This window comes from Mus musculus, chromosome 15 (assembly GCF_000001635.26).
Source record: "Mus musculus strain C57BL/6J chromosome 15, GRCm38.p6 C57BL/6J".
Lineage (NCBI taxonomy): Eukaryota > Metazoa > Chordata > Mammalia > Rodentia > Muridae > Mus > Mus musculus.
In genome coordinates, this window is record NC_000081.6 from 7089996 (window position 1) to 7109867 (window position 19872).

The 19872-nt window shown below is 42.7% G+C and overlaps 1 protein-coding gene across 1 annotated transcript in view; it reads left to right on the top strand.

The window, feature by feature from the left end:
• The first annotated feature begins 614 nt into the window (after positions 1-614).
• The window catches only part of Lifr (LIF receptor alpha), a 106880-nt gene continuing 87622 nt past the window's right edge, over positions 615-19872 (top strand). The window contains exon 1 of the mRNA XM_006519969.4: positions 615-753. The gene's annotated coding sequence lies outside the window, so the exon portion shown is untranslated. The remainder of the gene's footprint in view (positions 754-19872) is intronic.

Below are 19872 nucleotides of genomic sequence, written 5' to 3' on the forward strand. Positions count from 1 at the left end.
GTCTTCAGACTCCTGGGGTCCTCGGGCTCCCAGACCCTATTCTGAAGGCACAGACTCACTTGGTCTAAAGTGGACCCAGCATTCTATATGGGTAACAAGATCCCACCCAAGGTGACTCACAGGCAGGTGGTCACAGAACAAGCCTGGGAAGCCCTGGCCTAGCCAGAGAGTAGTAGAAATTTTCCATATTGCTTCGGTGCCCGTCTGGATTGACTCCCTTGCATGGCCGTGGTTGAGCTGGTATCACAATTCCGAGCTCACTTCCCACTTGCTCTGTGAAGCAGGCTGCTAATATTACCTATTGTGGCAGGTGATTCTTTTCGGGATTACTAGAAGGCTAGGCTGGCCCCAGCCGTTCCTCTCACAATGACATCTGAGGCACATTACTAACTCCTAACCTGGGCTGGGCGCTAGCTGATGGCCTGGAAGGCAAAGCTCTTTATCCCCATGGCTTGTTCCTTGAACCACAATGCAAGACTCGGCTTGGTTTTCCCAGGAGTTTTGTTTTGCATAGCTGATACATTCCAGTCATTGCTGGAATGTGTGCCTCTTCTCCTCTTTCCCACCAGCCTCTGGACTGTGCCATATATATAGAGCCTGCCCCTGAGATCTTGCTTCAGCCTTCACCCTCTCCCCAAAGCTGCCTGTCCTGCAGGATCCTGGCCCTTTGCTTACAGAACCAGACTGACCCAGACCCCTGGCGACTCCAGATTCCAGCTCAGGGAACTCGGCCTCAAAGATGTGACCTTCTAGGTATGGTATGGCTGGTCTCTGTGTCTCTCTTCACCTTCGGGCTTCTGTCTATACGTTCATGCCCCATCTGAATGTCTGAGTTCTGCCTGTGGTTCCTCCTTGTTTGTCCCATACAACAGTATTCTTTGTGGGTTATGTGCTGTTAGACATACTCTCTAGTCATTCCTTGGTCTTCCACTGAGACTGTCCTACTTTGCCCTCCGGCCACTGTAATGACAGCTCTGGGGTAGAGAAGTCAATAGCGATATGGGGGTGGCGTCTATATACAGTTGTATAGTCTGTGCAATGCACAGAGAGCTCAAGGAAGGAAGGAAATGGGACTAACAATCAAGCATGAATTCTGCTCACCAGGGGACTGAGTGACAGGATGCTCTGGACACCTGGGAAAAGGTATACTACTCTGTTTTGTTTTCTATGATAAATACTTATATAAATCTGAATCATATGGTGAGGTTGAAACCGAATGACTGCATCTTGTCCTCATGTTACCGCTGATGCAATTATCAAGAAGTGATATTTTGATTATCTGAAAATATTTGATGGTAAATGGTTAAGCTGTGTGTGATTAATAGATGACTTAGAGCAGTTTTAGCTTTAACAACAACAAAATAATAAGAAAAAGCACAGAAAGGTCCATATATCCTTGTCTGTCCTTCCACCTCTAGGTCCTCTAGCTACTCATAATTTGCAGTAGTATGATATAGTCATTGCAATTGATATGTCAATATTAGGTTATTAGAAATAATGGCCACAGTACATATTAGAGTTTAACTGTGATCTGTGGGTTTAGATACATGTATGATGGCAGGTATGCACCTCTACTGAATTACATGCAGAGAAGTTCATATCCTAAAGAGCCTGGTGTTCCACTTGATCAAGCCTTCTTTCCTTTTCCCTCCACCCCAGACCCTGGCAATAGTCTGTGGACTATTTCCATTGTTTTCCAGCCCTAGTCCCCATGCCCTCTTTAATCAAATGGACACACCCACCACTCTTTTACACAAGCTTCCATATCTTATAAGGTTTCTTTCATTTGTGAGGCCAAAGTTACTCATCTATGTTTGTCTTGTATTCACTTCTGTTGAATGTGTATGCTGTATCAGTAGGAAACAGTAGAGTTATTTAACTATTTTGGGGAGTAATGGGTATAAAGCAGAGGTTAATGGGCTACTAATACATTTTACCTTAGATGGCTGTGGCACCATATTGACATATAAAAAGAGAGATGAGAAGAGAAAATGCAATGAACAGCAAAAGAAATTCAAGATTTAAATCTAAGATTTGGCATGGAGTTAACTGAAGGAGCTGTGGGTTGTAACTCAGAGAGCTGGCATTGGTTGCAAACACACTGATGGGGGTCATGTCGCTAGACTCGGCTTTATCCTTTATAAAATGCAAAGATCTGACCAGATACGATGTAGCTTAGAAACTCCCCTGAGGTCAAAGGTAGGCTTAAAAATAACGAGCTAAAGAAAACTAGTTAAAGCAAACTTTGGCCACACAGAAGAGTTCACATAATCCCACCCCCCGCTCGTCCCTCCCTCCCCCCAGCCTGCCTGCCTAGCAGTGTTTGTGAGGGACACAGCAACTTTCCTGAGAGTAAGACCAAAACAATATTTTAAGAAGCGGCAACCTCCAGTTTAGTTAGGGTGAGTCATGGCTCCGCACTCTGGTGGCTGCACTGACCACAGACGCTGGTGAAGAGTCTATAGGCTGCTCTGGAAACATCTGCACAAACCTTTTATTTCCAGTGCTTTGAACGGAAATAAACGCGGTCAGTGAGCCAAACTCCCCATTCCACAGAGCAAATGAGAAGTTAGAGCATAAACGAGAGTCGGTAGCCCAAGCTGCCTGGTTCTGGCCAGCATGGCTATGTGAGCTGTCAGCTCTGTCTTATGCAAGGAGCAGGAAGCCTGTGCACAGGAAAGTGGGAGCTGAGCTAAAGTAGACAGACTTTTATTGTGCTTCTGACTGCCACTTAGACCGTTTATCTGAAGGCTTCCCTAAGAGCGGGTAAAATGTGACAGATCGTGAAATAACTGATCCCTGACTTTGGAGGGTGTGAGGGGACCGTTCTTAACCACTTGCTCTCCCGTCCCTGTGTAAAATAGGAACAGTGTGATTGTGAAGACAACGTGAAGCCAGAATAGGTTCCCCACCTACTGCACATAGACAGAGGTGGGACTGAGGGTGCTGGTACCGCTATGTCATTTGCCTATTAACCCATTTTATTGACTTGTGTGTTGTTTAGCTTTGCAGTCCTTCATGAATTTCGAAGATTGACCACTGTCAAATGTGTCGATAGCAAGTATGAGTGGAAGGGGAAATAGGAGCACTGGTGGCCAAAAAAATACGTGAGAAGAGTTCACTATCCTAAGGCCTAAGGGAACTGCAAAAGGAAACTGCTTTCCAAAAGGAAACTGAATTCCATCTCCCACCAGCCTGAAGGGCTATCACTAGGGTAACGTTGGTGAGGATGTAGAGAAAGAGGAACCCTTTATAAACTGTTGGTAGGAATGTGAATTGTTAAAGGTAATACTGAAATCAATATTATGAAGAAATGAAGGTTTCTCAAAAGTCCTTCAAAACAGAACTGTGGTAAGAGCCACCTGTACACCACCTGGTTACATGCCCTGTCTTTGTTAGGGTTTTCATTGCTGTGATGAAACACCGTGACCAAAAAGCAAGCTGGGGAAGAAAGGCTTTATTTGGCTTACACTTTCACATCATGTTGATCATGGAAGGAACTCAGGACAGGAACTCAAGAGAGGCTGGAACCTGGAGGCAGGAGCTGATACAGAAGCCATGGAATGCTTGCCACTCATGGCTTGCTCAGCCTGCTCTCTCACAGAACTCAGGACCACCAGCCCAGAGATGGTTCAACCCACAGTGTGCTGGGCCCTCCCACATCAATCACTAAATAAGAAAATGCCTTCATATTGGATCTTATGGAGACATTTTCTCAGTTGAGACTCCTTCCTTTCAGGTAACTCATGCTTGTGTCAAGTTGACATAAGACTAACTATAAACACCCCAAGGACTCTTATCATAAACATAGTGTACATCCATGGTTACTATTAAGCTCTTCACAGTAATAATACAGAGAAAATACAACTGTCCTACATATCTGTCAACAGATGACTGGATAAAGGAAATAGGATATATATATATATATATATATATATATATATATATATATATATATATAATGGAATTTTTAAAGATATATTTATTTATTTTATGTATGAGTACAATTGTAGCTGTCTTCAGACACACCAGAAGAGGGCGTCAGATCCCACTACAGATGGTTGAGAGCCACCATGTGGTTGCTGGGAATTGAACCTCAGGACCTCTGGAAGAGCAGTCAGTATTCTTAACCACTGAGCCATCTCTCCAGCCCCGTGATTGAATTTTATACAACCATAAGGAAAAATAAAATCTTGACACTTGCAGGAATTAGAAATGTCATAGATAGAATTGGAAGCCATTGGGCAAAATAAAGAGGACCCAGAAAGACAAATACTGCATGTTTTCTTTCATATGCAGAACCTAGATTAAAATGAATGTGTGTGCATGTATATGTGCATGTGTGTGTGCATGTGTGCGTGTGTGCCTATGTGTGTATATTTAGGATATGAAACTAGAAGGGGGATCTTGAGAGGGAAGAATAGATAGGTGGGGTGGGATGGAAGAAATAGGTGGGGTGGGATGGAAGAAAGGATAATGAGATGCACATGGTATTTTAAGTGCTTTTCTCTCCTTTCTCGTTCCTCTGTTAATTTCTCACATCTCCCCTCTTGCCTGTGTGCTCCTTTCCACTCTGTGGCCACTCCTTCTGGAGCTTCCACAGTTCATAAGTCCCCTGCAGGATCTGCCTCCAAGCATCAGAGTCAAAGGATGCAATCCATTCTCATGTGTAAGGAACTCACTAATAGAAAATGGGTGTCTGACACCCATCCTTCTATCTTGAGTACAGGAAGGAAAAAAAATCATCAGATGTCATTCTGGCTAATTCTAGATATTGCATTTATACAGTCACCTCTGGTTAATTGATGAATTGTGTCACTACCAGTACGTGAGAAGTCATTAGAATGAGGGCTACCCTCTGGGCTTGTGAGAATTTGATGAAAAGGACCAGCTAAAAGAATTGGTAATCTGGGACAAGTGATAGTTTCTCCACTTGCACCATGATAGTTAACCTTCATCGTTAACTAGGCTTAATTTGGAATCACATAAGAAACAATCCTCTCGGTGTATCATTTCTAGAGAAGTTTAACAGAGGAGAGAAGGTATCCTGTATCAAGGTGGTACTACCTCCACTGTAGTCCTGGACAGAGGAGGGCAGAGGTAGAAGGAGAGGGGAAGAGAGAAGAGAGGAGGGGAGAGCAGGTGAGCACCAGCGTTCATCTCTCCCTGCTTCCTGACTGCAGGGGTGATGTGGCCTTCAGCTCCTGCCGCTGGGCTTGCCCCCAAACGCCTCTCTCCTTGCAGCACCTGCCTGTCTGGTGTTTTGTCACAGCATCAAGAAAAGGCACTGAGATACCTGTTCTCAAAACTGTCATCCCCCTCTCCAGATTGACCTAAGAGATCTGGCACAGGACCTTTTTGCACGGGACCTCTCTTTGCAGAACCTTATGGACTGATGGGGTCTACCATTCACCCGCAGATGCAGCCAAAGAGAGAGGACCTCTGTCTCTCCTCCCCTGCCTCTCTTCTGCCTTCTGACCCTTTGATAGCCTACTTTACCTTGTGAATTAAGTTTTATAGAGCTGCTTATTCTGCTGCAGTGTTTGCCATGAACTACTGTTTAATGGAATGAGGTTGTGAAATCGTATCCTTAACCCTGGCCTCACTTTTTAAAAATTTAATGACACCAGACTTGAATTTTATGGCATTTTCAGGAATAGATTTTTTTGGCCTGTTGAAATTGAATAATTTGTCATTTGTTTGAGAACTGACTGTTGGAAAATTAAATTATCTTCAACATGCAGAATTACTTTAACCCATTTAATTGTGTTTTACAGTTAAGGGACTGGAACTATGTCCGCAGTTCTTTGAAATATGATTATATGCATTGCTATGTCTTGTCTAAACATTATCTAATAGGATTAAAAGCTAACTTCTAAAATAAAGATGAAGGGGAAAGTTAAAAAGTACAGTTAAAGAGTCAATATCCCAATGAATACAATTGCAAACCCTGCGAACAAGTTCAAGGACGTCTTCAGTGATAACAAATAATACCTATCAAGAAATATAAACATAGAAGGAACTATACATAATTTGATTTATCCTATCCTGTGGATAGAGCATAGAGAAGCATTAGAAACTGTAGTTAGAAGACCTGAAAGCAAACAGAGAGATCAGAGCACTTTTCAGTGCCTCTTAAAGCAATTCTTCTTAGTTTTAAGAGAAACTATCAAAACCATGTGACAGATCTCAATGTGCCCTTTGTCCTGTTAGGAGCGGCTTTTTCTGAGCATTAAAAGGACAAAACCCAGGCTATCAAGATGGCTTAGCAGGTGAAGGCTTTTGCTGTCTTTACTGATAATGATTTTATTTATGTACACAAAATCTAGGATGTGCAAATGAGAGAAAATATGGCATTCGTCTTCCTGTACAGGGCCCAGTTCATCTAACAGGACCAGCTCCATTCATTTTCCTGTAGATGGCAAATATTATTCTTCATAGCCAAGCTATGCATATATATGCTACATTTCTCATCTAGGCTAATTCCATAGCTTGTCAACTGCTAAAAGGGCTGCAGGGAACATGGATGTGTAGTATCTCTAACAATTTTGCCAATTCTGAGAACCAGAATTTGATTCCCAGGTCTTGCATGGTGGAAGGAAAGAACTAACTCCCAAAAGTTGTCCCCTGGCTTCCACACATGCACCATGGCACAACCCTTTCACAACAAACACACAGAATATATAAGTATAATAATCTTTATACAACAGAACTAAAGTTACATTAGAATTTACATCTTCCGCTATAGCTTGTTTCTTAAAGTTTTTTTTAATCCAAGTAAAATGTAGATATCTTAATAAGAGCTCTAACCAGATGTAGAAAACATAATGAAAAAAAGTAAAGGAGAGGGATAGGGTTTAGTTGGAACTGAAAAAAATGTATTTCCTCTTGCTGAAACATTGACTTTTATGAGGCTTTTTAATAGTGAGGTAGGCAACCACTCCCGGGAATACACCCAAGGAAATCTAGGTCAGAATGTTAGCGATATCAACACATCCATGTTCCCTGTGGCCCTGTTAACACTGGGCAAGTTAACCTATATGAAAAAAAAAAACTGTGGTATATATGTACAACTCAGTTATGAAAGAAGAACGATACTTGCCATCTATATGGAAATGGATGGAACAGGTCCTGTTAGGTGAGCTAAGCTGTGTTCAGAAAGACAAAGAGCACATCTTCTGTCATTTACAGAGCTCAAGTGTTATATAAATACATAAGTCATGATACACATGTGACACGGAAAGAGAATAGAGACTGAGGGTGGGAAGGGATCAAGAGAGAGAGAGAGAGAGCGATTACGGATGAGAGGACATGGGTTGACTATGGTCAAAACTCTATGTCTTGGTGAAGCCACCTCCACGTACAATGGTGTCTATCAATTACTGGAAGGATGTTGAAACCCTGAGGAATGATGGTGCAGACCCATATCACCCAAGAGACGTCGTCTCTGTGTCAAGGTTGTTTCTTCCCCGTGCCTTCCCTTTCTCAGTCTGTTTTCTATCTCCTTTTTCTGGGAGCAGGAACCTAGTTAGAGGATAGCTAGGAAGAGCATAGTTAGGAAGCCTTAGCAATTTCCCTTTCAGGGAACAGACCCTTGCCTTCCAGCCTAGAACTGTATACCTGGGTAGCTTTGGACTAGTAGTGTCTTTTTCTTCGGAACTTCAGTCTACTTATCTGTCCCCAGATGCTGACATCCAGTTAACACTGCCGGGACTCAGGCAAGCAGTGGGGATTTGTTAGCAGGACAGCTGCACCCGAGGCCTCCACTTGCAAGGAAATTTCACTTGTAGCGCCCCGGATGTGGAAATGGGTCAGAAAAGCAGACTTCCTCAGATCGGGAGATGGCTCAGTCAATGACATTCTGGCCATGCAACCATGAAGACCTGAGTTCAAATCCGCAACACTCATATAAGTGTGTGACCCTATGATCCTGGCACTGGGGAGGTGGAAGCAGAAAGATTCCTGGAGAGTCCTGGCTAGGGAGTTTTGCTGAGTAAGTGAGCTTAAATTTCAGTGAGAGATCAGAAGGGAGGGAGGAAGGGAGGGAGGGAGGGAGGGAGGGAGGGAGGGAGGGAGGGAGGGAGAAAGCTACACAGAAATATACCCCACCTCTGGCCCCTATAAGTATGTGTGTACCTGTACACACACACACAGAGAGAGAGAGAGAGAGAGAGAGAGAGAGAATACAGATTCCAGTTCTACAATAGCCACTACAAAAGAGCAGGATCCCTGGAAACCCTAGTGTGGGTACACAAGCTTTGGTCTGGTCCTTCAATTAATCTGGTAGTGAGAAAGAGGCTGAGGGCATGAAGTTGCTCAGACTGGACTACCAGTCACTTTAAAGTGTCTTCACGTGGAGTTAGTTATTTTCTCATAATTAAATTTCTCAAAATCTCTGGGTATTCTTTTCTTCCCACATACTCATAGCCACCATCGACCTTAATGGCTTTGCATTGTCTTTAAGATAAAGCCCAAGGCCGAGTCTGCTCTGCCCTCACCAGTCTTATCTTCCATTGCTTCTTTTATCTGTCGACAGTAGCTCTTGATTCAGTCCTTCAGAGGAATCACCTGACACCTCCATATCCAGTAGCATCTTGCTCCTCCTCCTGTGAGAACTTTTACTGTGTTTACTGTACCAGTTCTTCTTTGCTCAACAGCTCTTTGGGTGCAAGTGTGCCGTTTGTAAAGTGGATATGTGTTTGTGTGGATCGATGTGGATGTGTGTGTGTGTGTGTGTGTGTATATAAATATAAATATATATATATACACATATATATATATGTGTGTGTGTGTGTATAGATGTGTGTTTATGTGTGTGGATGTGTGTTTGTGTAGATTTATGTGAATGTGTGCAGATTTGTGTATATGTGTGTGTGAATGTGTGGATGTGTGTGGATGAACTTAGTTCCTTGCCTAGCAAGCAATGTATAGCTGTGTTGGCTCCTTAGTTCTTGCCTTTCCAACTCTTTCCCCCATTCATTCATTCATTCATTCATTCATTCACTTTACATTCTGGTCATGGCGCCTTGTCCATCCTCTCCTCCCAGCCCCACCCTCACACATCCCTCTCCCATTTACCCATTCTGAGGAGAAGGGGACACCCCCTTGGGTAACAGCCTGCCTGCCCTGGGACATCAAGTTGAAGCGGGACTAAGTGCATCCTCTCCCACTGAGGTCCAAGCAGTTAGTTCAGCTACAGGCAAAGGATCCAAAGGCACACAACAGAGTCAGGGATAGCCCCTGCTCTCATTGTTAGGGGACACACACGAAGACCACATTGCACAGCTGCTATATATGTGTAGGGGTCAGTCCATGCATGCTCTTCGGTTGGTATTTTGATCTCTGTGAGGCCTCAATGGGCCCAGGTTAGTTGTCTCTGTAAGTCTTCTTGTGGTGGCCTTGAACTTTCCAGCTCATTCAATTCTATTCCTCACTCTTCCACAGACTCCCGAGCTCTGCCTGACATTTGGCTGTGGATCTCTGCCTCTGTTTCCACTGTTACTGAATGAAGCCTCTGGGAGACAGTTTTGCTAGGATCCTGTCTGCAAGCATAGCAGAGAATCATTAATAGTGTCAGGGGTTGGCTTTCTTCCATGGGGTGGGTCCAAGTTAGGCCAGTCATTGGTTGGCTGTTCCCTCCATCTGTGCTCCATCTTTATCCCTGCATATGTTGTAAGCAGGGCAAATTTTGGGTAGAAGGTTTTATGGATAGGTTTATTTCCCACTCTGTCCACTGGAAGTCCTGCCCAGCTATAGGGGGTGGCCACTTCAGGCTCCATGTTCCTCTTGACAACTCTCAATAGCAGACATTAACATATCTTCCTTTGGCCTTTTCTTCCACCCTTACCTAGGTCAGGGCCTCCTCCATGTACCTCAGTTCCCTTTAATAACTTACTGTATTATAACGGCACTTTTTCCATCAGACTTTGTGAGACTTCAGTATCTCTAAGAAGTAGAAGCCGGACTCCACTGGGAATCATGAAGTCTAGGGTTTTGTGAACAGATTCCCAGAGCCTGGCTCTTGGATGATCCAAAAATGTTTGAAGTTCTCTCACCGGGAGCTAATATCCAACCTCATAGACTGGTAAAGACTAACGGATGGTGTGCACACAAGGCTCAAAAATGCCTTATTAGCTGTTGCCAGTGGTACAAATGCGTATGAATGGGAGGAATCTGCTCCCTTTCTTGGGAACAGATGAATCCTTCCTACTAGGTGAGCATATTTCTAAGTGAGAAAGTTAAAGGAAGATTAATGCGCTGTCTTTTGCATCCCATTCTTCTGAACTATTTGTATTTTGATGTAGGAGGAGATAAAACAACATACTCAGTCTAAAACTGGAGTCAGCACAGAGAATGGCTTTGATGTAATGGGCCTGGTGTAATTGCATGCTTGCAGGAGCCTGGGGCCTGGATGCGCTCCAGGAGCAAGCATTCATAACCCATCCATGAGTCAGATGGTACCACTTTGGAGAGGTTTTGTTTTTTAACACAAATATGGGCTATGTCTATAGTGTTTGGGAAACGTTTGCAGGAGATCTCACATAAAGCTCAGTTTGCAAATGGCAATCATGAAACCCACTTGAGCGCCTCGTTTAAATCTTCTGCCTGAGTAACCAGGGACAAGTAGCCGACATCTGGAATTCTAGGGTAGAACCTTCATAAGGGGATCCAGGTTATACAGATCTTGGTGCAATAAAGTCTATCTTATATCTTTAATTTTTTTTATAGCAGTGAAATTGAACCTAGGACTTCATGCATGCTGGGAAGCCCTCTACCACGGACCCATATCCCTGGCCCTCTCTTACTTTTTAGACAGGGATTTGTAGTTTGCATAGACTGGCCTTGAACTGTTTTTGTTTTTCCAGACAGGGCTCCAGTAATCAGCTCCTGGCTGTCCTGGAACTCATTCTGTAGACCAGGCTGGCCTTGAACTCAGAGATCCACCTACCTCTAGAATTAAAGGGGTGCACACAGTGCCCAGAGAGGGCACTCTTGACCTTTTAGCCCTCCTTGGCCTTTCAAGCCTTTTGGGTAGCTGGGATTACAGGTCTATCCTGCCATGCCCTGCAAAATATTCTAAGCCAATGAGACTTTTTTTTTATCTCCATTGAACATTTTTTACATTATAAACTTTACTGAAAACCTAACCGAGGTAGGATAACTGATAAAACTTCCTAGTGTTGAAAGAACTTTCCTAATTCAAAGGATTGAAGTTATAACGTTGGTGTGTCCTTGTGTGAACACTGATGCCTTAACATGAAAGTTCCGAATTCCATTTTCTGAACCTCACCCGGAACTGGACGAGAGGTGGGTAATAAGGAGGCCTTTTAAAATGACAAAAAAAAAATGTGAATTCCTTCAATCTCTCCCAAAGTAGTATTCCTTTACCCTCATAGCCCACAAGCCTGGCTGATTAAGCCTCCATTGGCAGATTTGGTGGATGAGAAGGGAGAATGTTTGATAATAGAGGATACAAGCAGAGACTGTCTTTGCATAGCACGGAAAAGGAACGATGGTTGCAAGCATTGTTATAGGTCATGGTTAAGCCTAGCTCTCTGCTGTGCCTTCTACAGTGTCCAGTATGTAGTTCACTTCAGATACTTGCTCCAGATGATTCTGCCTCATTCAGACAGGAAGTAAAAAGCTTATGATACCAGAGCCACTGGGCACATATCTATAGGTCATTGTGGCTTATGAAGTGAATATTTAGCTGTTCAGTGTGGGAAGGGGAATTATGTTGGGCACATACCCAACAGTAATGCTATATTTGCCTTGATGCTTGGTACTACCATACTCTCCTGATTGCACATGGGAGATTGAGAGAAAGACTCGTTGAATGGAGTGAATCAAACATGCTATCTTGGTAGAGAGCGGATGAACAAGAGAATGAACAGGTTCTTCTGGGGAACTTCGAATCCACCAAGGATCAGCTAGGTAGAGATCTCATGGGAAATACGTTGCTATGCTGAATCAGGTAGACAGCCATTTTAAGGCCAGCTAGATGCAGAAGGGTAAGAGTGATTGAGTGACTGTTTGTGTGACCATGTCCCAGTGCTTTGGAATGACCCAGGCCTTCTGTCTGTGTTGGCACAGAACCTTTCTACCAAGTTGGAACGGGATCTGAAAATCTGCATCCAATTTTCGGGGGCCACCACGGCACTTCTGCTCCTAACAGAAGCCTATGGAGATCACTGAACCTTTGTGTCCTCATGTGCTTCAACTCTGATGTTTAAGTAAGGGCTATGATAAAAAACAACCTTCAAACATAACCCTGGCAAAAGTCAATAAGTAGCCTTGCTTCCTCTGGCCACGTCCCTGACATGCGGATCCAGGGCTCTAAGAAGGTTTATTTTAATTACAAGCTCTTTCACCCTTTCTCTCTCTGACACTCATGGCCTCTTACATAACATGTAGTACAGCTACCAAGCTGAAATTTTCCTTCTTGAGATAATTAAATAGAGCAATTTGCACTTGGCTTCTTCTTCTTCTTCTTCTTCTTCTTCTTCTTCTTCTTCTTCTTCTTCTTCTTCTTCTTCTTCTTCTTCTTCTTTTTTTTTTAACGATTCTGGTTAAGTCAGCATGTGGGATAGTTTTTCTAAGATATATGACTTAAAATTCTCCTGGAGCTGTAGACCTGAGTGACATGTTTGCTTTTCTGCACCAACAATAGTTTTCTAACTTTTCCTTTGACCTCCAGTATTTATGAGACGTTGCTAATGTTTCTTGTTGTTGGGTTTTGATTGGGTTTTGTTTGTTTGTTTGTTTGTTTGTTTGTTGAGACACAATTCCAGTTCCATGTAGATCAGGTCGGCTTCTTGTGACTATGTGGTTGAGAGCATCTTGAGCTCCTGATCTTCTTGCCTCTACAGTCAGAGTTCTGGACTTGCAGATAACGCACCATTATGCCTGTCCTGAAAAAAAAAAATGTTCCTCTTAAAGGTATTTGATTCTTCTTTTACAATAAATTTTATTACTTATATTCGAGGTTGCAACATGATGTTATGTGATATTACAGTAAGATGGTTGCTTCAATGAAACAAATCTAGCATATTTATCATCTACAATTCTCATGCATAGTATGATTTATTAACAACAGTTAACATGTTGTACATTAGCTCTTGATACTGGTTCATCCTACATCTGCGCCATTGTGTCTGGACCTGTTTCCCTGCCCCTCCTACCTCATCCCTAACTCCACTCCTAGTGGTAAGTGTTAACTTCTGGGTACACATGTGACCGTCATTCCTCAGATTCCATGAATAAGTGAGAGTGTGGAGTATTTTCTCTCTGGTTTTGTATGCTTCATTGGTCAGAATGTCATTCAGGTCCATTCATGCCATAGTAAATGACAGAGTCTGTTCTTTAAATGTTTCTGTAGATCACAGTTGCCTTATATTTGTCTGTTTGTAGATACAGATTGTTCCTCCATCTTGGCTATTAAGAACAACACTGTAAGGAGCCCAGGAGTGCAGAGCACACTACACGTTGGTCACCCTACATACATAAGGGGCATTGCTGGATCATATCACAGTCCCATTTTTAATCTCTTTAGGGATCATCTACTAATTTACATGATGGCTGTACCAACGAGCATCTCCACCTATTCCCACTGTTTGTTAGTTCTTCCTTTTCTTCTTGCTAACACTTGACAGTAGCCTTCCTAACAAGTGCAAACTGGTGGATCATAGCAGTTTGATTTTGCATTCTTCTGATGAGGAATGTGATGTTGATGATGGTGACCACTTTTATATATATCTCCTTTGAAGATATGTCTGCTCATTTTTAATTGATTTTTTTCCTGCTTTTGTATTATAAGAATTATTAACAAATTTTGACTATTACCTCTGTATTGGATATGAAGTATGCAAATATTTTCCTAGTCCATAGGTTGTTTCTTCACTATGTTAATATTTTTCTTTAGCAGTGTATGAGCTTTTTAATTTAAGATAATCTGAGTTATTTATTTTTGCTTTTCCAGAATGGACTCTTGATATGTTTTTTCCTAAATATTTTAATAATTCTTTGTGAGAACTAGTTTACTTCCAAAAACTCTTATATGGAACTGATATTTGACTATTGAAATTTACATACAGAGTCTACTGGAAACAATCCACTCTCTACAACTCATGGAAAGTTAGCGTACATTGTATCATATCAAAATATGCTTAAACTTGTACTACAGACTACAAAATTTGCCTTCAGTTTAACAACATGTTGATGTACTAACCATTAACTGAAAATGTTACTTCAATGCTGACCACCAGCTCCAAGTAAAGAGAATTAGATTATAAAGCACATGGTGTCAGAGGACTCTAGTTCCATTAAGAAGAAACAGACACATAAACAAATACAGGTGATTCTAAGCACACAATAGGGCTATGTCCTCATAAGTGCATATTAGGCTGAAAATATACACAGCTCTCCAACATCATGCCTTGACTATATAGCATGCGCAGAACCGCTGCTGTTGACCTTGTAATCCATTGGGACTTGGAAGCTATGGGTCACCACCACTGCCCTGCACTGTCAAAGTACCATGCTGAGCATTTCTCCTCTGGGGGTGGGGGAAGGGGGTCGAGGTTCAAAATTTGGGGTATGATTACTCCAGAATATTTATCACATTTACATTATTGCAAAGTCAAAAGCTTATTAGACAAGTGATCATAAATCTAGGATTGTCTGTTGGAAGGGTCTTGTGCTCTGTTGGGAGACCAGGACCAAAGGACAGGAGAGAGAAGTTAGATAATGCCTAATACAAAGATTTTCTATTTTAAAGGCAGCCTTAGGGCACAATCCGGGGAGGAGTAACAGGGACTAATAGAGACAGTCCCAGTGAGGACCTGCTGGAGGTGAATTCGCAGTAGACTGGAGATAACTGAGCACTTTGGCAACTTCCTGTAGTATTTTCAAGGGGGGTGGGGTGTGCAGAGGAGAAACAGTTTCCAAAACAAGGCATTGGTGATTCATTGAGATAATTTTTATGGTCTTGTCTGTTTCACAAATCCTCTGATTTATAGCCAAGTTTTAACAAACGTTGTAAGGCATGATCTGTCTTCATTTGAAGAATGTATACTTATAGCCCACGGCTAATACGCATAAACAGTACCTTCCCAAGGTGTTTGTTCTTGGTACATAGCAACAGAGCAAAGAGAAAATAGGAAAATGACACACACATGTGTTTGCTGGAGTGGAGAAAAAGAAGTAACTGCCTTCCTCACTGGCCTTCATATCTCCGACTGTCTGAATAAAGATGTATAATGTCACAAGTGTCTGCTCATACAGAAAAGGGCTTCCAGCCTTGCCTGACAAAGTAACAACCTGCTTTAGTCATGCATTCTGTCAGCATGTTCTGAGAGGCTTGGAACTGGGAAGAGGGAAACCAAGAAGTGATCCTTGCCCGCAAGAGAGATGTAAACAGATACTCCTAGCCGAGCGTGATAAGCACTTTATTAGAAGTGGGGCCAGAACCCTGAGCAAACTCAGACAAGTGAGATGGCTGTGCTTGCTGGCAACAGGAGAACCCAGTGTGAACGAAGGAGGAGGAGGGAGATGCAGTGGCATTTCAAACATAGGAAACATGAGAGGATTATTAAATTATTATTGCTAATTATTTCTTCTACATCTCTGTGATAAGTTTAGATTTCCCACCCGTGATCAAGGCCAAGGTTGGTCCCATGACTAGCCTAGGACATAAAATATTGCTTAAAAGAGTTTTGTGCATTTCTGAGCAAAACCTTAAATACTATGTAGGCATTCCAATGCCACACTTTACTCTCTGCTAAAGGAGAAATCCATTTCAGAAACAGGTGGCTCAGTTTTGCTTCAAGAATAAAGACACTGAAGTACAGCTAAAGCAAGCCTGCAGGACATGCGTAAATAATACAGTAGGAATTAAACTCACACCGTTGAAGCCACATGAGAAGTGAGGATTGTTGTTATAGCAGCATGCTTCAAGAAAGCAGACTAAAGGAGTACAGAGGCACACAGCAAGGGCAGGGAATCTGATTGTGGGCCAGGGAATAAATTTGGTGTTGGAGTGAGTAGGCAGTTAGATATAAACCAGACATATAAATGGGTAGAATGTTAAAGGATATCTTTTTTCTTTTTTTAAATTTTCCTTGACTTATTTATTTATTATATGTGACTACACTATAGCTGTCTTCAGACACTCCAGAAAAGGGCATCAGATCTCATTACAGATGGTTGTGAGCCACCATGTGGTTGCTGGGATTTGAACTCAGGACCTTCGGAAGAAGGGTCAGTGTTCTTAACCTCTGAGCCATCTCTCCAGCCCTGTTAAAGGATATCTTAAAGGCTCCTTTGAAAACCTGAACTTGTCTTTACATGGTGGAAACCTAGCAGAAGCCAAGCAGTGACATATCAGGGTTTGTTTCTTAGGATGACAACTCTAATGGGAGTGAAAAGAGACCAGGATGGTTGAATGAGCCAAAACATTGTTACAATATTAATAGCTACCATGTACTGCACACATATTATATAGGCAGACATCTCATATATGCTCACCAAAGCAATCCTCTCAATGGTCCCATGAGGGAGATATTGTAGTGTTTCCTTTTTTAAAAAAAATTTCTTTATTAATTCTTTGAAAATTTAATAGACTGTATTTAGATTACATTCGTTTTCCAACTCTTCCCCCTATATCCTGCCTCCCTACCACTCCACAAGATTGTAACTTCATAGCTTTCTTTTAAATAACCCAGCAACTGCATCAACTTGAATTTGTGCCTCCCACAAGCTCCTGGGGATAGGGTCATCCAGTGGAATGTGTCCAACCTATCAGGAGCCATACCCTTAAAGAAAACTGTCTTCTCCCTCACCCAGAAGCTGTTAGCTGTCCATAGCTCCCCAGTTAGGATTTGGGACTCATAAACCCATTCATCTTCCATATATTGACTGTCTTGATCATGTGCAGGCAATGAGAGCTGCTGTGTATGCCCATGGGTGGAGTGCCCTGTCATGTGTAGGAGACATTGTTTTTTCTCTGATCTTCTCTGATACCTGTTTCATATCATCTTTCTAATCCTCCTCCTCCAAGGTGCTGAGCCTGGGGAAGGGATGAGATGTAGATGTTCCACTTAGAGCAGAGCAAGCATCCACTGATGCTTCTCCCCTGCACTTTAGCCAACTGTGAGTCTCTGCATTCACTACTATCTGGTGTACAAAGAAACTCCTCTGATGAAGTCTGAGGGATGCTCGACTCTGTGGCTATAGAGATAAGGATGCAGAGGGCAGGTCAGTGCTATGCCCATTCACCAGAATAGGAGATGTAGTTTTGCTTCCAGGGCCTCTGAACTCCCCAATGATGGGTTGTGTTTCTTTTCATATAGTGGGTCAAAAATTCAATCAGAGACCAGTTGGCTACCTCTATAAGACTCATGCAGCTATCACATCTAGAGACATATCTTGCCACACCAGTCTTTATTTCAGCACCCAGAGTTCACAGCTGGGGAAGGCACATGACTCCCTTCTTCTTAACTCTGGGAACCTGCAGAGCACCTTCTATAAGGCTAGCCAGCAGGGGAAAAGATTTCTGGCCAATATCAACTTTAACCATGTCCTGTCACTGCCATAGGATGGTATATTGAGCAATAGGGATCTATCAAGTTGTGGTGGGCGAGTGATTTATTTCTTAAGAGAGGAAGAAACTGAGGTACAGAGAAATTGACTGATATTCTAAGGCAAGGTTTCATTCAACCTCAGGCTGACCTCAAGCCTGCCTTCTGACCTAGTCATTGTTTTGCTGCTGTGAAGAGATACTACAACCACAGCAACTCTTATAAAGAAAAGCATTTAGCTGGGACTGGCTTACAGTTTCAGAGGCTCCGTCTGTTGTGTATGGTGGCGCACAGGCCAATGTAGTAGCTGAGAGTTATACATCTGAATCCACAGGCAGCAGGAAGACTGGGCCTGGCTTGGGTTTTGAAACCTCAAAGTCCCAGTTCTATACTTGCTTATAGTGCCGCTTCCTGGTGACCAAGCACTCAAAGCTCTGAGCCTATGGGGGCCATCCTAATTCAACCATGCTCCTGCCGAGTACTGAGATTAGAGGTGGTTCATCATCATACCTGGCTAGAAGTTCACTAACTCAGCTAGGCCACAGCTAAGAACTGGGTAGTACGCTGTCCCTGTAACCTTTATACAAATGTGAAGATAGAAAAGAGAGGGTCGGCTCCCATGTTTCCAAGATCACACGGGCTATTGGGTGTATGTTGGCTCGTAGGAAGGACAGACCCAGGGAAAATTTGCCTGAGAGGCTGAGGATTTGGAAGAAGACCAAGAAACAGCAGGGGAAACACTCAAAGAAAGCATCATGGGGTTAGGAAGAAGAGATGTGAAGAGGTCCTTGAGTGGAGGGGAAAGAAAGCAGACTGCCAGCTCCAACTAAGTCAACAGTAGATGCCAGTAGGCCTTGTGCATATTTATCACTACAGAGTTGCTCGTGAATTTCAAAGTCAAGTTTCCCATAAACGGGGAGACAAAGGCGCACTGCTTTAATTTACAGGAATTGCCTAATTCCAAACAGAGTAATGAAAAGGCTTTAAAAGTAAAATCTTTTCTGGAACTCTCACCTGCCCGGAAGAACCGGCTTTTTAGATTCACCTCATCTGAGCTTTCCATTAATACTATTAAATTTCAACAGCTTGGAACTAGTTAGCATAATATTAGAGACATTTGCATAGAATTCCTAGGGCTTTTTAAAGAACACCTATTAGAATACTCTGTTTTGCTTGTTTTTGACTGTGTAAAGATGCTAGGAACTGAAAGCTACCGTTTGTGATGAGATTTTCTACTGGGGATTTCTCATATCCACACTTTCATGAAGAAGATAGCATTGTGTCTGTAACACAGGGGCTTCCCTGGCTGGGGCAGCTCACCTTGTTGGGGTATTTCGAGACACTGCTTGAAAGTATCCGATGAAATCAGAGATGTCACATGGTTAACAAGCTTGGTTTTCCTTTTCTTCATTGTAGGACTAGGGCCTTCTGTACAAGTTTATACACCCCAGCTCTAGAGGTAATAAAACACGGAACTGGCCCTGCACTTATCTTACCATTGAGTCTCTCCTCTTGTTTTATTAAAATTCTTGTGAGGCCGATTATATTTGTCTTCAAACTATCTGCTATTCCTTTTCTGTCCGTCTTGCTGCCTTGAATGTAAGGGCCACCTGACCTTGATTTGGCCAATGTAAGGTGGCTGCAGGCAACCTTTGCTATTTCTAAATAGACACCTCAAAAGCCACCCATTGGCTACCTATTCTTTTTATCTTCTGCTGTAAAACTAGCCATGCGTGTGGAAGGAGTTTTGGGTTTTTGTTCTGTTTTTGTCCAGAGTTCTGGCACATCTAGCAATGGAAATAAGGACGCCTAAGAAAGAAACATTGGAAGTTATCGATTATTAATATTGTGAGTCAGTTGTTGCCACAAGTACATTAGCCGACATTGGCTAGTACACATAGCCTCTAAATTACCTGAGCTGTTTACATTCTGTCTCGGATTTCTAAATGATGAAATGTTCTTTCTTTACACTAGGATAGCATCGTGGTTAGCTTTAACTGTTTCCTGGCCGTAACTTTAAATTTTTATAACCTTACGTTTAATGATGGGTCTTAAAGTCTTTAACCTCCCTTGTAGCCTACCACACACTAGAGGTAGTAGAAAAGGATATGGGGGTGGGGGTGGTGCGGCGGGAGGGAGAGGTGAACCTGTTTAGAAAGGTTCTTTGGAGCAACTCCCATCTATGTTGTCTGGAAATTAGCAGTTCAATTCACAGGTCAGCAAGCTATGGCAGCTTGATCCACTCACAAATACTTCACAGATACACCAGCAGTCCAGTTCGGTAGAGTCAGGTTAG